The following is a 21,984-nucleotide window of genomic DNA, read 5'->3' on the forward strand; positions in this document are numbered from 1 at the left end:
TGACTGGTGGGAGAATATCCCGTGAAACATTGAATGCTTAGTACTCTCTTTTAGAAGATCTACCTTTCATTTCCTGGGTAGGACGTATTTCAGAAAAGACCATTAATAATGTATGACCCTCTAGAACATATTCTTTAGTATATATCCCTTGGGTTTTTTTGGATCATCAGTTCAGTTTCATATGTGTAATGTTTGCAAATAATTTTACTATTTTGATAAAATTATATTTTTTTCCTTTAAATGTTTGCTTGTTTGTAACAATGTTACAAAATGAACAACATCCAAAGTATCCATAAGTAGAGGAAAAGATGACTTAGGATATCGTCATACAATGGAGTATAATAATAACATTTGGAATATAATTTAACAGTTCAAATGAAGGCAGTCTGTATGTTTTAAAACAGCTAGATCTACTGTTGAACACTTGTGAATAAAAAAGCTACTTTTAAAATGTTATACACAGAATTAAACTTAACTACTTACTAAATTTTGAAAGCAAGTGTATTATCTTTGTGAATAGCTGCATGTATAGTAAAAATACAAAAATGTGCACAAACTAACTCTAGGATAATAGCTGCCTCTGACGAGGGAGGGAAATAGAATTGTGGAAGGATATGCAAAGTGCTTAAACTCTAAAATACTTTATAAAGAAGAAAAAGATCAGAAGCAACTATGTTAAAACGTTAATTTATTAATTACTGAAGGTCAATACATGGGTATTTGTTATATTATTCTCTTTACTTTTCTGTATATTCCAAACATGTATTAGCACCTTCGCCTTTTTATGCTTAATATTGAGGCCCTGGAATTTTCTATGGAAACATCCCTATTTAAGTAATTTGTCAGGGTCTGCAGGAGACTGAGATTGTGGCCCTGGTTCTTCACCCCTCCCTGCATCAGTGCCCTTGCTGTGTCTCACTGGGGGCAGAGGAGCTTTCCCGACCTTCGATTTGTAGTTCAGTGATATGACTTGCTTTGACCAATAAAACGAAGCAGAAGTGGCAATGTGTCCGTAGAGCCTGAGTCCTACAGGGTCTGTGTCTTTCCATTTGCCTTCTTGTGTTCTGCCATCGCTGTGAGGAGAGCGTTCCCAGACTCACCTGCTGGCCTCAGGAAGAGAATGCAGGTCACGTTGGAGCAGTCACCCTAGCCAAGTCAGCCCCCTGAAGCCAGCCTAGCACGCCCCACAAATGTGTGAGCAAGAATAACTGGTTGTCATTTGAAGCGGGTGAGTTCTGGGATGGTATGTTAAGTAGCAGTAACTAAACAATACCACTTAGAGTATATTCCACTTCTTACTTCACACAGTCTCTCAAGGAGGCACCTCATGTGTAAAGTGCGGACTGCCTATGCATTTACTGTATCAAAGAACTTGAGTCTCTGTACTAGAGGAAAAACAGTGCCAGCAAATCCAAATTGTTTTTTTTTTTCCTTTGGGTTGCGTTCTATTTGGTTTAAACATGTATGTATTTTAATCCATCAAAATGTAAAATCAAACACATTCACATAAAATGTATAAATGTGTGGATTTGTGGGACGGTGTCTGGCAACAGTATCACAAACCATAAGGTGATACTATTAAGTCCAAATATGCTTTTTCTTTCTTGGGATCTCTAAGAACAAAAGTGAGGAATTAACATACGGAATTGGGCTGGTGTTTTGAACTCTAGTGCCGTGCACTGTGTAGTGCAGCGTACGTGTCAGGCACTCTGCTCACTGCTTATCTTATTTCATTCTCACTAGAGCCGAGGACAGAGGAGGGCCGTGTCTCCCAGGAACGGGCCTACCTTAGTATCCTCCCTCCGATGCAGTCATTGGTGGGGAGCAGCCAGGTGGAGGCATGGTCTTTGGTGCAAATGAGGTGTTGATTTCAAAGCACAGAAGCTGGGGACCTTGGTCAATTACGCTCCCTAGGGGAGGCCCTGGGAGCAGCATTTTCACGGCCACCAGCTCCATGTTGCAGTAATTTTCAGAGCAGTTTTAAAAATACAGGCTTCGTCATTAATTTTCACACACGGTGTTGATGATGTTACTACCAGCCCTGTTTTGAGGATAATGTTCGTGAAGGTGGGAAGTGTGAGATTTGAAAATCCCAAGGAAATGAGAATTAGATCCCAGTTTTCTCCAAAATCCATATTTTACCACCTGCATCATATTGCTTGTTCCAAAGAGCAACTGTCCCTCAGTCAGAATCTTAATTTCCAGCTGAATATCCTAAGAGCCCTAGCTCACTGATTGCAGAGTGAGGACCTCGAAAAGCTGAAATTGGGATGAAAATATTAACAGTAGCAATAACGGCAGCCCGCAGTTACTGAGTGCTTGCTGTTTGCTAAGTGGATCATTTTATTTACGCCTTTGAGTTGTAGGTACTATTGTAATTCCCATTTCCCAGAGGAGAAAACAAAGGCACAGCTTGAGTAGGTCAATTCACTCAAGATCATACAGGGAGGAAGTAGCAGATCTGGGATTCAAACCTATGGGGAAGTGGGGAAGTTTTGCTGTGTTAGAATCGTCTAAAGACATTCTCTCTGAGGCATCTGTCATTTATCCAGAGCATTGATTCTTACCCCGGATGGTTTTGTCCCTTAGGGAATTTGGCAATGTCTAGAGATATGTTTGGTTGTCACAGCTACAGGGGTGTTGTTGGAACATAGTGGATAGAGGCCAGGGGTACTGCTAAACATCCTACCAGGCACAGAACAGACCCCACGACAAAGAATTATCTGGCCCCAAATGTTAATTGTGCCAAGGCTGCAAAACTGTGATCTGAGGTATACCCAATATTTTGTTTGTAACTAGAATTTAGAACATGTTGAACTAAATTTGTCTAGGTGATTACTGACAGGTTTAAAAACATCACGATGGGCATTAGCATATTAAACCCGGACTATATTCCTTAATTTACATTAGAAAATCACCAGCTCTCAGTATTTTTGAACACAATAATTAAACTCCATTGTGTCTAAGGAAATAGTAAGGGAGTTAAAGCAGATATAAGCTAGCTAACAGAACATTTGTTCTGAATAAGGCTGGCAGATGTCCATTTTGGAGTAGAATCCCAGGGCCAGAAAGCACTGCCATTGTTCTTTGTGTATAATCAGTGATTGTGAGGAATGATCAGATGGTTGCTATATATTAGAGATCTTTTGACTAGAAACAGTTATCTGTTAATAGACAGCTTTTTAAATTAATTTATTTATGTTTGGCTGTGTTGGGTCTTCGTTGCTGCGTGCAGGCTTTCTCTAGTTGCGGCGAGCGGGGGCTACTCTTTGTTGCGGTGCACAGGCTTCTCGTTGAGGTGGCTTCTCTTGTGGCAGAGCACAGGCTCAGTAGTTGTGGCGCATGGGCTTAGTTGCTCCGCGGCATGTGGGCTCTTCCCGGACCAGGGCTCGAACCCGTGTCCCCTGCATTGGCAGGCAGATTCTTAACCACTGTGCCACCAGGGAAGCCCAGTAGGCAACTTTGAAGGAGACCTTTATCTTCTCTGAGCTATACTTCATAAAGAAATACATGTGGAAGTACACATTCTTACTGGGCTACAATTACTGACGGGCATTTAACTCTTGCGAGAAGTAGTCAACTCTCAGCATTGTAAGTTGATCTCACATTTCTCTCCTACCCACCCCCACCTCCTGCCACCTCCACTGCCCCACCCCAGGCCTCATGCCTTGACCATTTTACTTTTCTTAGCACTTTCACCAAAGGAAGGGAGGCTCAGGATGAGGAGAAATTCAAAACTGGCTATAATTCAAATTTGAAGGCAGTGGTGATAAAACTATTTTTCCTATATTGAGATTTACTAAAAGTTACTTTCAGCACATCATTCTCATCTTTTGTTAGAAAAGCTTGAGATAAAGGAATGTAAGAGCTCACCCAGTTGCAAGGCTCAGTTGTTTCCTCCTGTCTTGTCTCTGCTTCTCTGTAACTGTCTTCTGCTTCTGACGAGGTAGGCAGTGAACTTGTGCTGAAATATCAAAGTGATAATACTGGCCAAATTGCGGGAGTTTATGAGCAAATTGATTCTGATATGTTAATATTTTGTGTTCGTCTTGGTCTGTTCAGGCTGCTGTACAGATCCCCATAGACGGGGTTGCTCATAAACAGCAGAAATCTCTCTTACAGTTCTAGAGTCTGGAAGTCCAAGATCATGGTGCCAGCCCGGTCAGTTAGCATATAGATTAAAATCTATTTATCCCTTGATTGAGGTGAATTTACCTTAATCCAGAGTCTGGCCCTTAGTTTTTTCATTGTCTAAGACTTAGACGCAGGGAGAGTGATTCAAGTTCCTCAAGTTACAGGAAGCCAAATGCACACAGAGATAGATAGGTAGGTAGATAGATAGATAGATAGATAGATAAATGATAGCTAGACAGACAGACACATAGATGATTTTCAATGGAGATGATTCCTCTCTAATGGGAGGATATGCTCCCTTCTTGGTGTTAAAACCCTTGGGAAAGTGGTTTGATGAATGTAGAATGAGAGCAAAAAGAGGTAAAGAATTTTAAGGGCTTTTCCAACCAACTTTGTGGTCCGTCTGAAGTCTCTTTCCTTTTCTGCGATAAAATGGACTAGAAAATGTTTCTGCCTTCAGTGACACCAAATGGGCCCATAAACATCTTGCTCCTTGATTCCCTTTCTGGCTCCCTCGGCCCATGTTTTTCAACCAGGAGTATCTGGAGGTGGGCCAGGTAACACAAAAACGCACAGGATAAACATGGTGACACAGGTTGTCAGTATTTCTTTAGGATTTGGAAATGGGGCAAAAGGAAGAGGCATAACAACAGTATACTTTTGTATATATTTATATACATATAAATATAATGTGTTTTTATATCTGCTAACATACTTGATCTTTTTTAAATTGAGATTTCATTCACATATCTTAACATTCACCCTTTTAAAATATATAATTCAGTGGTTTTTAGTATATTCCCCAAATCATACACCCATTACCACTAATTCTAGAACATTTTCATCACCCCAGACTGAAAAACCTGACACATTAGCAGTCACTCCTCATTCCCTACTTTCCCCAGCCCCTGGCAACTCTTAGTCTACTTTTTCACTCTATGGTCATGCCTGTTTTGGACATTTCGTGTAAATGAAATCATAGGATATGTGATCTTTCATGTCTGGCTTCTTTCACTTAGCATAATGTTTTCAAGGTTTGTCCATGTTTTACCATATGTGAGTGCTATATTTCTTTTTATGACTGGATGATATTTCATTGAATGAATATACTACATTTTGTTTATCCATTCATCAGTTGATGGACAGTTGGATTGTCTCCACTTTGGGCTATTATGAATAATGCTGCTATGAACATTCATGTACAAGTTTTTGTGTGGACATATATTTTCAGTTCTCTTGGGTGTATACCTAGGAGTGGGATTGCTGGGTCATATGGTATCTCTGTGTTTAACTTTTAGAGGAACTGTTAAATGGTTTTCCAAAGTGGCTACATCAGTTTACATTCCCACCAGCAATGTTTAAAAGTTCCAGTTTCTCTACATCCTCACCAACCCTTGTTATTATCTATCTTTTTAACTATAGCTATTCTAGTGGATGTAAAGTAGTATCTAATAGTGGTTTTGACTTGCATTTCTCTCATAACCAAGGAAGTTGGACATCTTTTCATGTGCTTATTACCCTTTTGTATATTTTCTTCGTCTGTTAAATGTCTATTTAAATCCTTTGCCCAGTTTTATTTATTTATTTTTTTTGCGGTACGCGGGCCTCTCACTGTTGTGGCCTCTCCCGTTGCGGAGCACAGGCTCTGGACGCGCAGGCTCAGCGGCCGTGGCTCACGGGCCTAGCTGCTCTGCGGCATGTGGGATCTTCCCAGATCGGGACACAAACCCGTGTCCCCTGCATTGGCAGGCGGACTCTCAACCACTGCGCCACCAGGGAAGCCCCTTTGCCCAGCTTTTAATTGGATTATTTATCTTTCTTTTCTTGAGTTGTAAGAGTTCTTTATATATTCTGGACACAAGATCTTTGTGAGATAGATGATTTGCAAATATTTTTTCCCATGTGTGTTGTCTTTTCATTTTCTTGATAGTGCTTTGAAGCATAGAAGTTTTTAGTTTTAATGAAGTTAAATGTATCTTTTTTTTCCCCTTTGGCTGCTTGTACTTTAGATATCATATCTAAGAAACCATTATCTAATCCAAGGTCATGAAGATTTATGCCTATGTTTTATTCTAAGAATGTTATAGTTTTATTTCTTGCATTTAGGTTTATCTATTTCGAGTTAATTTTTTTATATGGTATGAAGTAGAGGGTCCAAATTCATTTTTCTTTTGTATGCAGATAGTTCTCTCAGCATTATTTATTAAAAAGACAATTATTTCCCCCGTTTAATTTTCTTGGAACCCTTGTCAGAATTCATTTGGCCATTCTGGACTCTCAATTCTATTTCGTTGATCTATATGCATATCCCATGGAAGTATCACACAGACTTGATTTGTAGCTTTATAGTAAATATTGAAATCTGGAAGTATGAGTCTTCCAGCTTTTCTTTTTCCAAATTGTTTTGGTTACTCTGGATCCTTTGTATTTCCATATTAATTTTAGAATCATCTTGTCAGTTTCTGAAAAAAATTGAAATGCAGTTGAAATTTTGAGAGATTGAGTTGAATCTGTAGATCAATTTGGGGATTATTGCCTTTTTAGCGTTATAAAGTCTTACAGTCCTTGAACATGGGATGTCTTTCCATTTATTTAGGTCCTCTTTAATTTCTTTGAATAAGTTTTATGGTTTCAGGGTACCTGTCTTGCCACCTTCATTTGTTAAATGTATCACTAAGTATTTTATTCTTTTTGACGCTATTGTAAATGAAATTGCTTTCTTAATTTCATTTTCAGATTGTTCATTCCTAATGTATAGAAACACAACTGCTTTTTGTATATATATCTTGTATCCTGTGATCTTGCCAAATAAGTTTATTAGCTCTTACAGGTTTTTTTTGATGAAGTCCTTAGAATTTTCTATATACAAGGTCATTTAATCTGAAAATAGTCTTTTTATTCATCTATTTACTGCCTTTTGCGTTCAGTAAATATTTTCTATTGTACTGTATAATTTCCTTGTCATTTCTTTTACTATATATTTTTGAGTTATTTCCTTAGTGGTTCCCCTGGTGATTATAAATTAATTTACAACAATCTAGTTCAGATTAATACCAAATTAACTGCAATAGTGTACAGAAACTTTGTCCCTATATGGCTTCATTCTTTCCCTCCTCCTTCGTGCTTTGTCATATAAATTACACCTTTATACATTGTATGTCATCAACATACAGATTTGTAATTATTGCTTTCTTTACCTATGTATTGATAGTTACTTTTACCAGTACTCTTTATTTTTTCATGGAGATTCAAGTTACTCTCAGGTGTCCTTTGATTTCAGCCTGAAGGAGTTCCTTTGCATTTCCTATAGAGCAGATCTGCTAGCAACAAATTCTCTCAGTTTTTGTTTACCTAGGAATGTCTTAACTTCTTCATTTTTTGAAGGATAATTTTGCCAGATACAGATACAGAATTCTTGGTTGGCAGTTTTTGTCTTTCAGTACTTGGCAGTATTTTTCTTATATGTCATACCACTGCCTCTGGCTGCCATGATTTCTGATGATAAAATCAGCTGTTAACCTCTTTGAGAATTCCTTGTATGTGAAGAATTCCTTCTTTCTTATTGCTTTCAAGAATCTATTTTTGGCTTTGTCTTTTGAAAGGTTGGTTATGATGTGTCCAATCTTTGAGTTTTTCAGTTTATCTTACCTTGATTTTGCTGAGCTTCTTGGTTGTGTAGATTAATGTTTTTCATCAAATTTGAGAAGTTTTCAGTTATTATTTCTTTTTTTTAATTAATTAATTTTATTTTTTAGTTTTTGGCTGTGCTGGGTCTTTGTTGCTGCGTGCAGGCTTCCTCTAGTTGTGGTGAGTGGGGGCTGCTCTTTGTTGCGATGCACAGGCTTCTCATTGTGGTGGCTTCTCTTGTTGCAGAGCATGGGCTCTATGCACATGGGCTTCAGTAGTTCTGGCATGAGGGCTCAGTAGTTGTGGCTCATGAGCTCTAGAGCATAGGCTCAGTAGTTGTGGCGCACTGGCTTAGTTGCTCCTCAGCATGTGGGATCTTCCTGGACCAGGACTCGAACCTGTGTCTCCTGCATTGGCAGGCGGATTCTTAACCACTGCACCACCAGGGAAGTCCCTCAGTTATTATTTCTTTAAATATTCTTTCTGCCCCTTTCTCTCTCTCTCCTGTCCTTCTGGGACTTCCATTATGCATATATTGGTATTCTTGGGGGTTCCCCACAGGTCTCTAAGCCTCTGTTCATTTTTCTTCATTCTTTTTTCTTTCTGTTTCTTAGATTGGATCATCTCAATTGACATATCTTCAAGTTTCCTGATTCTTTCTTCTCCCTGATCAAATCTTCTGTTGAGCAGAAGAGAATGTTTTATTTTAGTAATTGTGTTTTCCAACTCTAGAATTCTTATTTGGTTCTTTTACGTATAATTTCTGTTCTTTATTGAAATTCTCTATTTGGTGAAACATTGTTCTCATACTTTACTTTTTTATACATGATTTCCCTTAGTTCTCTGAATGTTTAAAGTAGCTGATTTATAGTCTTTGTCTAGTATGTGCAATGTCTGGTTTTCCTAAGGGACTGTATGTACTGGCTATTCTCTGTGCGTAGTCCCTACATGAAATCGTGTGCCTGTATCTGGCCATCAGATCCATGACCCCAGGGGAAATGCTTGTACCTATGTAGGATGTAAACATCCTCCCTCTTTGTATCTACTGTGTGCTAAGGGCAGAGGATCAAAAATGAGGAGGCTACTCCTCACAACTCATTAAATTACAGTGTCTGCCTTCTCTGCTTACAACCACTAGTATTTACCTAAGGTTGCTCTCAAGAACACTTGTGAACCAATTGATTCTCTATCTCTTGCATACCTTTGTAGCTAAAAGAGAGTGGTAGTCATCTATACAAAATAAAATAAGATCATTCTAGCCTGTGAGATTTTTTTTTTTTTTTTTGCGGTACGCGGGCCTCTCACTGTTGTGGCCTCTCCCGTTGCGGAGCACAGGCTCCGGACGCGCAGGCTCAGCGGCCATGGCTCACGGGCCCAGCTGCTCCGCGGCATGTGGGATCCTCCCGGACCGGGTCACGAACCCATTCCCCTGCATCGGCAGGCGGACTGTCAACCACTGCGCCACCAGGGAAGCCCTAGCCTGTGAGATTTAAATTAGACTTGAACTTTTACTGAAAAAACTGTTCTTTATCTCACTGGGTACAAATATGTAATCAAGGAAGATCTGTTCTTTATTTAAATCCATTCTTTTCGAATGAGAGTCTCTTGGTTTTAAAATCCTGCCAGAGAATTTTTTTGTCAGAACTGACCATTTGAGTTTAAGGTTTCAGAATGTACTAAGCCCAGTCAATAGACAGTCCTCACTGTATCAGATACTTACAGACCCACAGTGGGCATATTTCCTCACCCAGTTTCACCATCTGCTAGTACTTTGACCAACAGAAAGCAAACATCCCGGGGCCACCTAGGGAAACAAAGACTTAGATTACCCCAAGCCGTGGTAAACAGATGTGATTGGCCCACTGAGCTTTGAACCCTGAAATTGCACCACACACAGACACGGTCAGAACATTGCCAGAGGTTATAACACACACATTCTTGGCGCCATTGTTCGGATTGACTCAGACCAGCTGAACATCTTAAACTGAGTAACAAGTGGATTATGATAATGGAAGAAATGACGCTCTCCTGTTAGGGGACTAAATTGTCTCTCTAGCTACTGATACCTCCTAAAAAAGGAACTGTCAACATGAGTGACTGTCAAAGTTACAGTACTGCTTCACTGTTCAGTGACTCAAGTTCATGTTCAGTGAGTAGTTTGTGCAAGGCACTCAACTAAGCGCTGTGAGAATGTGAAGATGAGTAGGGAGGCAAGCAAGCCAGGAAAGACTGAGAACATGGCAGGGGTCAACCCTGGATGCGAGAATGAGGGTGAGTGCAGGCCCAGGAGGAGTGAAACAGGTGTGGGGAGTGTTGATGGTCCTGAAGTTGGCCAAGCCCATGAAGCATTTCAGAGGGCCTTGGAAATCAAGACTGTGTGTGTTGATTTCCCACTCTGTTGCTTGTTTCTAACAATAAAGATGGAATTTAAAAATTTCATTTGACCCTAGGGAGATCTGGAACTGCTCCAGGAATACTCATGTTGGATGCTGTGAGAGAGGACAGGGAAGTCATTGTTGGATGTTTAGATATTTGTGCAAAGACTAAATATACTTGTGTTTTTATCTGTTTTCAAAGTTTATTTTTAAATTGTTTCATCAGAAGTTATCTCGGAGATATAAAACTTTTTTTCCTGTTATTTCTAAATAGGAACTATCAAGGAAAGGAACTGGGTTGGACCTGATGTTGGTTGGACATAAAAGACAGAGAGCATGACCTTCAGAGGAGATGACTCTAAGGAAACCTTTGCCAGACAACAGGGTAAACAGAACTTTTCAGGGAAAGTGTAACAGTGCTAGCCTAGAAGTATCTTTTGCAATTATGAATTCAGAAAATTTGTTTCTGCTGGAGATATTTTCTCTCTACAATTAACAAAAGGGTATCCATTTGTATTAGGGTTCTCCAGAGAAACAGCACTGGTAGGGGGTGTGTGTGTGTGTGTGTGTGTGTGTGTGTGTGTGTGTGTGTGTGTGTGTGTATACACAAAATAACAGAACATATTTTTTCTATATAGAATATATATATATATATACACAAAATAACCCTCTGTATACTGTATTCTAAAGAGAGAGAGTATGTTTTATTTTAAGGAATTGGCTTATGCAGTTGTGGAGGCTGGCAACTCCAAAATCTGCAGGTCAGGTGGGCAGGATGGAGACCTAGGGAAGAGTTGATGTTACAGCTTGGAGTCCAAAGGCAGTCTGGGGGCAGAATTCCCTCTTCCTTGGGGGACCTCCCTCTTTTGTCTCTCAAGACCTTCAACTGATTGAGTAAGGCTTTCCCACGTTATAGAGAGTAATTTGCTTTACTCAAAGTCTACTGATTTAAGCGTTAATCTAAAAAGTACCTTCACAGAGACATTTAGATGGTCTCTGACCAAATACCTGGGTACCATGGCCTATGCAAGTTGATACATAAAATTAACTATCGCAACATTGTAGCACCTTTGCTTCAGGAGTAAAAATTTAACTCTGTGCTTTGACTTCAAGAGTTGAACCAGAACAGAAGCAAAGCTTGGCATGCCATGGGGGCTTTCATGGGACTTCAGGAAATTTCATTTTGTTGGTTTAATTTATGGACGCTTTATATACCCAAGTACAATCTCATTGAAAACGTTCCTTACGGTCTGTTCAATTTAAAACCTTTGGTGAGGAGTTAGAGGAGAAATAAGACATAATGAAAATGATGGAGCCCTAATTCTCACATTTCATTAGCATGTTTTGCATTTTGTGAGCGCTCTGCACATCTCTTTGTGTTTTACCAGTGCCAAACCATACAGAAACAGAAGGGCTGTGAGAGAAGAGCAAAGAGTGGGTGCTGTAGAGAGCAAATGGAGAATCCTGCGAGGGAAAGTGCACTGAGGTTAGCCTGCAGCCCCCCACGTGTTCAATAACAAATAGCAAATGATAAGCTGTTCCAATGTATCATTTAAGAGCAATGTTAGAAGAATTTCTGGCCCATATTTTTTGAAACAAAAACCTGCTAAATGAAAAACAAGTCACCTGCTAAATGACTTCGTGTTTTTGTTGATCATTATCAAATATTCTGAAACATCTTCTTGTTAGTTAGTTTGTTCCTTTCTTCCCAAAACCTTGTTGTAAAAAAAGAAAGAAAGAAAAGAAAAAACATTACTGTGCCAAAATTAGAAGGCTTACGCATCGATCTTCGTTTCATGATTGAGGGGACTTCATTCCTTGTTGTGTTTCTTTAAAAGAAAACAAAGCACCTTTTTGTTTTCAAGTTTACTGCCTCATTTGTCCCTGCTCCTTGTTTGTGCCAAAACTGAAGCTCAGACACGTGAAGCGATGCCTGTCTGACTCCTGAGAAGCTGTCCTGCGTCCATTCTCCTATCTCCAAGGACGGTCTCCCTGGGCAATTACTAATCCCAGGTCTCTTGGAATCACAGGAGCTCCAGGACTGAATATGTAGGGTAAATGTTTTCCCTTGTAAGTCTCACATTCACCTAATTCATGGAATGCCCCAAAGGAGAGATAGTGCTCTCTTCTGCAAGAGACAGAAAATATTGGGGAGTTGGGGGACCTAATTATAGTCTTACCTGAGGATGTGATGTGTGAAGGTGAGGGGATGGTCTGGAACACGGAAGGAGAATAAGTGGCAATAAAGAAACATTTTCAAGTGGGGACAAGGTATGTTGGAGCCCATGCAGAAGAGCCTCAATCTCCTGAGATGAGATGGGGAGAAAATGTGAGAGTTGCAAGGAAATGACCTGGAGCTTGAGATTAAGCATGGTTTGTCCTGGCCATGGGAGCTGATAAATGGGAAATGAAGGAAAGGATTGCCAAGCAGCTGGGATTCAGGAGGCCAGTCTCTGTGATGCTCCAGGAGTGTCCAGCTGCGCAGGAGTGGGAGAAGAAGACGCGACGAGCAGAGGGAGGCCCCAAGGTAGCTAACGCATAGAGTCGACAAGCTTGATCGGAAGGGCTGACCGTGACATCTAGGCTGGACAGAGAGGCAAGAAAGAAGCCAGCTGGGAACTGGGAGAGGTTTGAGAAACTAAAGTCATGATGAGATGAGCCATGACAGGACATGTCCATGGAACGCCTTCCTGCCTCAGCCACCACCACCCTGTGTCCTTGTGCGTTTGCCTTTTCTGATCACTTGCCTTTCTTTCTACTTCAGTGCCCTTCCCATTCTTTAAGGTTCAGTTCCAGTCCTGTCTGCTTCATGAAGTTCTCCTAGCTCTTTCTAGGTTTGTCAGTGCCCCTTCTTGAGACTCCCTCCCAACTTTATTTCTGGGGCATTTAAGTTATTTCAGAATTATAGTCATATATTGTATCCATTGTATACATCTTACTTCCTTGTGAAGATGTGCCGCCTCTCGGGATAAGAACTGTCACACGCTGCTTTTATTTTCCTAACGTGGTTAAACACTGAACACAAATATGCTTAATGTTTCAAGTATAGGTTGATTTCCAGTAAATAAATGGCATTACTACCATATACTTGAGACTACTTGGTGGATTTTGTCAGATTTTTTATACTGGAGAGTTTGCAATATGCTGTGCTGGTCACTCATGAGAAGTTCAAAATATCTGTCAAATAATTCTTACTTCCAATATAATTTATCTCTCTGAACCATTTTGATTCCAATAAAATATTCATGGGAGAGGGGATCCCAAGAATATTTGCACAGCTATTAAGTTATGACAAAATCAGAAGACCTGACTTTGTCCAGACATTTTATATTTCCTTGGATGAAAGATAGAGCAAGTTTGCTCTTTCTTTTAATATAATGACCAGGATCTTGCAACAAATGAATATTAAATGATAGGTTATTATAGAGAACCATTGGTGTGTTGTACAGAAGACAACTTCTCTGTGTGGACCAAATGGTCACCTCTGTCTCTAGCTAGCTGATGGGCTTGGACAAGACACTTCCTCTTTCTGCTGTTTCCCTAGTCAGGAGTTGCATGGGTGGACTTTGGGCTTAAACAGTGTAGAGCTGTTGGAACCCCTGCAATCAGCAGGTCTGCATCGCTACAATGTGGTCTTCCACTAGTGGACGCCATGGAGCAGACTTCAGAGCCTCTGCCTCTGCCCCTGGGAGCAGCCTGCGTGCCTTTCCCATCTGGAGGCATTTGGGTCTGAAATGGAGCAGGATTATGAAAGTCACTGGTATTAATTCGATTCCATCAGCTCTTCTAAAGGTCTTCCTTGGCCCTCTGGTTTTGAGTCATGCCCATTCTGGAAGCTTTGCAGTTTTGCCACCACAGCCTGTTGCCATTGAAACAGAGTGTATCCTTTGTGGAAAATGCTGATCCTCCTAAAGCCTTGCTCTCTTTCTTCACAGGGCAGTTAATCTTTTTCTACATAGTAAAGCTAGGTTTCAGCCTCCCTGGGCTCCTGGATTGATTCTCACAGGCAAAATCTTAGAAGTGACTTAAATTGTAGAAGTTCAGAGCAGAGGGAAACCTTAGGAATCATTCCAGCCAGATCCTCTTGTTTTACAGAAGAATGTCCAGTCCAGAGAGGAGAAGTGATTAGTCCAAAGCCACACAGCCTCTCAGGGAGTGATTCAGGGCTGGAGCCCAGGGATAATTGTGAAGCAGAAGTGGAACCAAAAAGGGACCCTCAACCAGGTGGTTCCCCTTATCTTTCATTAACTGTCCTCTCAGGTGCCTTCAGTGATGTGGAAGGTATGTGATTTGCAGCTTGCTTTAGTCTGTTTTTGTGTAAATATCCTTCATTTTACCTTTATTGGCAGCTCATTATGTGCCAGGTGCTGGGCTAAACTCCCAAAATGCAGTATGTCTCATTTAATCTCAGGCTTATGAGGATGGGTTCTGGAGCAAGCAACCTGGGCTCAAGTCCCAGCTGCACTTCTCAAGGACCATGTGGGTTGGGACAAGTGATATACCCTGCTTGCACCTCACTTTCCTCTGCTGAACTTGGAGGATAATTATAGAACCTGTTTCTATTTGGTAAGATAATGCAAACAAGCCACTTAGCACCAGACCTGTCCCATAGGAAGTACCCCCAGAAATGGGAGCTATCGTTTTTATCAGTCTTAGGCATTAGTTGTCTTCATATTGACATTCAACATAAGAACCATCTAAATGTTCTATTTCTCATTTATAATGTGAATGAACTATTGAGTGTGTATAACTACCAATGTGTTAATAACTATTGTTTTCACTTCATCGTACCAATAATGTTTTTGTGAGATGAATACATAAAACCAAAATGATATAATTATCGTTAAAAAAAATCTGTTCTTCAAAAACAGCTTATTTTCTCACAATGCCTTTCTTTACCCTCAAATTCTAAAAGAGAAAAGCAAAAAGAAGAAAATATTCCAGGTAAAGGGCATCTTCACACTTCTTTCTGATAGTTGCTTTTGTTTTTTCTTTTAAGGATTGGCACTCTGTTTATGGCTCTGACCAAATAACCCTTTTGGCTTTGGGGTTATGTACTTTCTAATCTGTAGGAGATAATCGCAGTTAACTTTTTTCTTCATAGAAGAGGACAGCAAAGACTTGAATCGCCCATATTGGTTAATGTGGCAGTGTTGCCCAGAGCCATGCGTAACGATAGACCCACGTGTTTACAAGTTACGTAAGGCTTTGCCTTGTTGACAGCCATCGAAGTTAACACCTCACAGCTCGAGGATTCTGCTTGATTTCCCCGTGTCAGGCTCGGCATTGAAAGCAATAGCTGTTTGCAGCTTGATGCATTTTAAACCTGAAAACTGGGGTTCTAGATATAAATAGTATGAACAGTTGGACAACAGCGTTACCATCACGGTGAGATCACTTCCAGGAAAACACTGCAGTGTAGCAATGGGAATAACATCTGGCCTTTCAACAGTTGCATTTGATTTAGACTTGGACATCCTACATGAAATAGAGGCTGTATTTATTAATGACTTCAGTTTCCGTGCAATCACTCACTTTAACTTGCAAAGCAAGACCGCCACAGCCTGTTCGTTAAACCTACTATGTGAGGGTATGGATGCAAAGCTCGCTTGACTTAGTAATTGCTCGCTTGCCTGTTCCTCCCTGCCGCATCCAGTCCCCCTTCATACCACGACAAAGGAATACAGACAGAGGGGATCCTAGGGAGCAAAGTTTGTTTGTTTTTTGTTGGTGGTGATAGGCTGGGGCTGGGGCTGGAGAAAATGTCCATTAAATAAGATAAAATATGAATCTTTTTTTTCCTCTCTTTATTTCAGCATCTGGATATCATTATAGTTTTCCCTGTGTAACAATGAAACCCTCAATTTTTTTTTGCTGGGTACTTGGCCAACCAAAATAAAAACTTTATTCCCAGCCTTCTGTGGAGCTAGATGTGAAAGTAACTAAGTTCTGGCCAATGAGATATAAGCAGAAATAGTACTTGCAAATTCTAGAAAGTGTTTTTACGAGGACGTTATGAAATCCCTCTTCTTCTCCTTCCTGCATTTGGAATGTGATCCTAATAGCTGGAGTTTCAGCAGCCATTTTGGACTGAGGCAGCTTCAAAATGGAAAATATATATCGTGGAACAACACGGTAGAACAAGGCTGGGTTTCTGGCACCATGGAGAGTCTTAATCCTAGGTGGAGAACCTCCAGATTATTGTGGAAAGTAGTAAAAAGGAGTAATGTGAATAAAATTTTCAATACAGCTCAATGATTTATCAATAAAAAAAGCTCTATATAATACCACTTGAGGAAAAAATGTATCTTGCAGTTTGAAGTGTAGAAAGTTTGTCCTCTGTGTCAGTTTGCTGATCATGTTGTTTACCTTTCCCGTATTGCTACCGCTTTTTGTCTGCTGCTTCTTTCAGTTACTGAAATTGGTGTGCAATAATTTCCACTACGATTGCACATTTCTCTTTCTCTTAGCGTTTGAAGCTTGATTTGTGTGCTAATATTTTGAGGCTATTTTATTAGAGGCCTACAGTTTTAGAATACTTATGTTGTTCTCTGAATTAAACTATTTTAAAAAGTGTTCCTCTTTATGTCTGGTAATGCCTTCTATTTTGCAGTCTACTTTATCTTTAGATATTAATATAGCAAAACCAAATCTATTTAGTGACTTCCATATTATCTTTTTCAATCCTTTCAATCTTTCTGTATCCGTCTGTTTTAGATATAGCTCTTGTAAATGGCATCTGTTTGGGTTTGTAGTTTTAATCGTCTTGTAATCTTGGTCTTTTAATTAGGACGGGTAAAACTGTTTTAACCACCCTGAAGAAGCAAGATAGACCCTTACCCAAATTTTGGTTTGGATGTTGCGACGATGACAACATACATACACACCAAGAGGGTATGAAAAGATTTATTACTTACGTAACAGGCTGTCTGGGAGAACAGGTGCGACCTCTCAAGCAGGCCTGAAATGGCTTGAGAGCAAGGAAGAGAGACTGTAGTTAGGAGACTGGGCTGGGATTGAGATGCCTTCAAACAACGGGGCTTGTGTGGCTTGAATCTCCCACTGGTGCCTTAGGAGGAAGTACCCATGTTTTTCTTAGCAGATGTAGCACAGAAGGGAAGAGGGAAGGCAGAGACTGAAGAACTGTCAGCAGTCAAACATCCCCAAACGGAGGCAGACTTTTTACTACCTAGACCAATTCACTTAATGTAAAAACTGATACACTTTCAATTAAATCTACCATCTTACTCAGTGTGTTCTATTTTCCTTGCCTATTCTATATTATTTCTTCCCATTCTTGACCTCCTTTTGACTAATTATTTCTATATGGCATTTACCCCTCCATAAGCTTGAAAGTTGTATGATTTGTAGTCATTCTTTTAATACTTATTCTAGAGATTACAGCGTGCATTATCCAAATCCAGTTTTCATTGGTGTTTCTGTTGCTTTCTGGACGCTCCAGTGGTTTTATTTAATACTTTAACTCTCTGCTATTGTTTGTATTTTAATATTTTATCTTGTAAACACACAATACATCATTATTATTATATGCAGTTGAACGTCATTTAGATTTATTCACATATTTTCCATTTTCATTGTTCTTTGTTTCTTTCTGCATCTCCAGACTCCCATCTGGGATCATTATCCTTCTACCTGAAAGAGACTTTTTAATATTTCTTATAGTGCAAAGTAGTTGGAGAAAAACTTACCTCATTTTTTATTTGTCTGAATTTTATCATGTCACAATTTCTGAAGAATGTTTTTCCTGGGTATAGAATTCTAAGTTACCATTGTATTTTTCAGCCCTCTGAAGATACCAGTGTCTTTTGACTCCCATTATTTCTCTTTAGCTTTAAGTCCAGTAGGGACTCCATTGAAGGTCATCTGATTTTATTTGTTTTTGTCTTTGGTTTTCAACAGGTTTATTATGCTGTATCTGTGTGTGGATTTTCCTTTTTTTTTAACATCTTTATTGGAGTATAATTGCTTTACAATGTTATATTAGTTTCTGCTATATAACAAAGTGAATCAGCTATATGTATACATATATCCCCAAATCCCCTCCCTCTTGTGTCTCCCTCCCACCCTCCGTATCCCACACCTCTAGGTGGTCACAAAGCACTGAGCTGATCTCCCTGTGAGATGCAGCTGCTTCCCACTATCTATCTATTTGGTATCTATCTATTTAATATTTGGTAGTATATATATGTCAATGCTACTGTCTCATTTTGTCACAGCTTACCCTTCCCCCTCCCCATGTCCTCAAGTCCGTTCTCTACGTCTGTGTCTTTAATCCTGTCCTGCCCCTAGGTTCGTGAGAACCTTTTTTTTTTTTTTTAGATTCCATATATATGTATTAGCATACGGTATTTGTTTTTCTTTTTCTGACTTACTTCACTCTGTATGACAGACTCTAGGTCCATCCACCTCACTACAGTAACTCAATTTCGTTTCTTTTTATGACTGAGTAATATTCCATTGTATATATGTGCCACATCTTCTTTATCCATTCATCTGTCAGTGGACACTTAGGTTGCTTCCATGTCCTGGCTATTGTGAATAGTGCTGCAGTGAACCTTGTGGTACATGACTCCTTTTGATTCGTGGTTTCTCCAGGGTATATGCCCAGTACTGGGATTGCTGGGTCATATGGTAGTTCTATTTTTAGTTTTTTAACGAACCTCCATAGTGGCTGTATCAATTTACACTCCCACCAACAGTGCAAGAGGGTTCCCTTTTCTCCACACCCTCCACAGCATTTATTGTTTGTAGATTTTTTGATGATGGCCATTCTGACTAGTGTGAGGTGATACCTCATTGTAGTTTTGATTTGCATTTCTCTAATGACTAGTGATGTTGAACATCATTTCATGTGTTTGTTGGCAATCCGTATATGTTCTTTGGAGAAATGTCTATTTAGGTCTTCTGCCCATTTTTGGATTGGGTTGTTTGTTTTTTTGATCTTGAGCTGCATGAGCTGCTTGTATATTTTGGAGATTAATCCTTTGTCAGTTGCTTCATTTGCAAATATTTTCTCCCATTGTGAGGGTTGTCTTTTTGTCTTGTTTATGGTTTCCTTTGCTGTGAGAAAGCTTTTAAGTTTCATTAGGTCCCATTTGTTTATTTTTGTTTTTATTTCCCTTTCTCTAGGAGATGGGTCAAAAAGGATCTTGCTGTGATTTATGTCATAGAGTGTTCTGCCTATGTTTTCCTCTAAGAGTTTTATAGTCTCTGACCTTACATTTAGGTCTTTAATCCATTTTGAGTTTATTTTTGTGCATGGTGTTAGGGAGTGTTCTAATTTCATTCTTTTACATGTAGCTGTTCAGTTTTCCCAGCACGACTTGTTGAAGAGGCTGTCTTTTCTCCATTGTATATTCTTGCTTCCTTTATCAACGATAAGGTGACCATATGTGCGTGGGTTTGTCTCCGGGTTTCTATCCTGTTCCATTGATCTATATTTCTGTTTTTGTGCCAGTACCATACTGTCTTGATCACTGTAGCTTTGTAGTATAGTCTGAAGTCAGGGAGCCTGATTCCTCCAGCTCTGTTTTTCTTTCTCAAATTGCTTTGGCTATTCGGGGTCTTTTGTGTTTCCATACAAATTGTGAAATTTTTTGTTCTAGTTCTGTGAAAAATGCCATTGGTAGTTTAATAGGGATTGCATTGAATCTGTAGATTGCTTTGGGTAGTATAGTCATTTTCACAATGTTGATTCTTCCAATCCAAGAACATAGAATATCTCTCCATCTGTTGGTATCATCTTTAATTTCTCTCATCAGTGTCTTATAATTTTCTGCATACAGGTCTTTTGTCTCCTTGGGTAGGTTTATTCCTAGGTATTTTAGTCTTTTTGTTGCAGTGGTAGATGGGAGTGTTTCCTTAATTTCTCTTTCAGATTTTTCATCATTAGTGTATAGGAATGCAAGAGACTTCTGTGCATTAATTTTGTATCCTGCTACTTTACCAAATTCATTGATTAGCTCTAGTAGCTTTCTGGTAGCATCTTTAGGATTCTCTATGTATAGTATCATGTCATCTGCAAACAGTGACAGTTTTACTTCTTTTCCGATTTGGATTCCTTTTATTTCTTTTTCTTCTCTGATTGCTATGGCTAAAACTTCAAACTCTGTTGAATAGTAGTGGTGAGAGTGGACATCCTTGTCTTGTTCCTGATCTTAGAGGAAATGGTTTCAGCTTTTCACCATTGAGAACGATGTTGGCTGTGGGTTTGTCATATGTGGCCTTTATTATGTTGAGGTAAGTTCTCTATGCCTACTTTATGGAGGGTTTTTACCATAAATGGGTGTTGAATCTTGTCGAAAGCTTTTTCTGCATCTATTGAGATTATAATATGGTTTTTATCCTTCAATTTGTTAATATGGTGTATCACATTGATTGATTTGCGTATATTGAAGAATCCTTGCATTCCTGGAATAAACCCTACTTGAGCATGGTGTATGTTCCTTTTAATGTGCTGTTGGGTTCTGTTCGCTAGGATTTTGTTGAGCATCTTTGCATCTATGTTTATCAGTGATATTGGCCTGTAGTTTTTTTTTTTTGTGACATGTTTGTCTGGTTTTGGTATCAGGGTGATGGTGGCCTAGTAGAATGAGTTTGGGAGTGTTCCTCCCTCTGCTATATTTTGGAAGAGTTTGAGAAGGATAGGTGTTAGCTCTTGTCTAAATGTGTGATAGAATTTGCCTGTGAATCCATCTGGTCCTGGGCTTTTGTTTGTTGGAAGATTTTTAATCACAGTTTCCATTTCAGTGCTTGTGATTGGTCTGTTTGTATTTTCTGCCTCTTCCTGGTTCAGTCTTGGAAGGTTGTGCTTTTCTAAGAATTTGTCCATTTCTTCCAGGTTGTCCATTTTATTGGCATATGGTTGCTTGTAGGAATCCCTCATGATTCTTTATATTTCTGCAGTGTCAGTTGTTACTTCTCCTATTTCATTTCTAATTCTGTTGATTTTAGTCTTGTCCCTTTTTTTCTTGATGTGTCTGGCTAGCGGTTTATCAATTTTGTTTATCTTCTCAAAGAACCAGCTTTTAGTTTTATTGATCTTTGCTATCATTTTCTTCATTTCTTTTTCATTTATTTCTGATCTGATCTTTATGATTTCTTTCCTTCTGCTAACTTTGGGTTTTTTTTGTTCTTCTTTCTCTAATTGCTTTAGGTGTAAGGTTAGGTTGTTTATTTGAGATGTTTCCTGTTTCTTAAGGTAGGATTGTATTGCTATTAAACTTCCCTCTTAGAACTGCTTTTGCGCATCCCATAGGTTTTGCGTCGTCGTGTCTCCATTGTCATTTGTTTCTAGGTATTTTCTGATTTCCATTTTGATTTCTTCAGTGATCACTTGGTTATTAAGCAGTGTATTGTTTAGCCTCCATGTGTTTGTATTTTTTACAGTTTTTTTTCCTGTAATTGATATCTAGTCTCATAGCATTGTGGTCAGGAAAGAGACATGATATGATTTCAGTTTTCTTAAATTTACCAAGGTTTGTTTTGTGACGCAAGATATGATCTACCTTGGAGAATGTTACATGAGCACTTGAGAGGAAAGTGTATTCTGTTGGTTTTGGATGGAATGTCCTATAAATATCAATTACGGCCATCTTATTTAATGTATTATTTAAAGCTTGTGTTTCCTTATTTATTTCCATTTTGGATGATCTGTCCAACGGTGAAAGTGGGGTGTTAACGTCCCTTACTATGATTGTGTTACTGTCGATTTCCCCTTTCGTGGCTGTTAGCATTTGCCTTATGTATTGACGTGCTCCTATGTTGGGTGCATAAATATTTACAGTTGTTATATCTTCTTCTTGGATTGATTCCTTGATCATTATGT

General features: G+C 39.3%; 1 protein-coding gene across 3 annotated transcripts in view; it reads left to right on the top strand.

Moving 5' to 3' along the window:
- Window positions 1-21,984, top strand: part of LOC307183175 (F-box/LRR-repeat protein 21) — a 90,746-nt gene that overhangs the window by 49,666 nt on the left and 19,096 nt on the right. Inside the window, exons 6-8 of one of the 3 annotated variants that reach the window (XR_013827393.1) lie at window positions 10,411-10,521; window positions 11,525-11,622; window positions 16,927-17,030. The gene's annotated coding sequence lies outside the window, so the exon portion shown is untranslated. Of the gene's footprint in view, window positions 1-10,410; window positions 10,522-11,524; window positions 11,844-16,926; window positions 17,031-21,984 lie in introns of those variants that run through there. The other 2 variants (XR_013827394.1, XR_013827395.1) reach the window with 2 other exon arrangements.

This window comes from Stenella coeruleoalba, assembly GCF_951394435.1.
Source record: "Stenella coeruleoalba genome assembly, chromosome: 3".
In the NCBI taxonomy this organism is placed as follows: domain Eukaryota; kingdom Metazoa; phylum Chordata; class Mammalia; order Artiodactyla; family Delphinidae; genus Stenella; species Stenella coeruleoalba.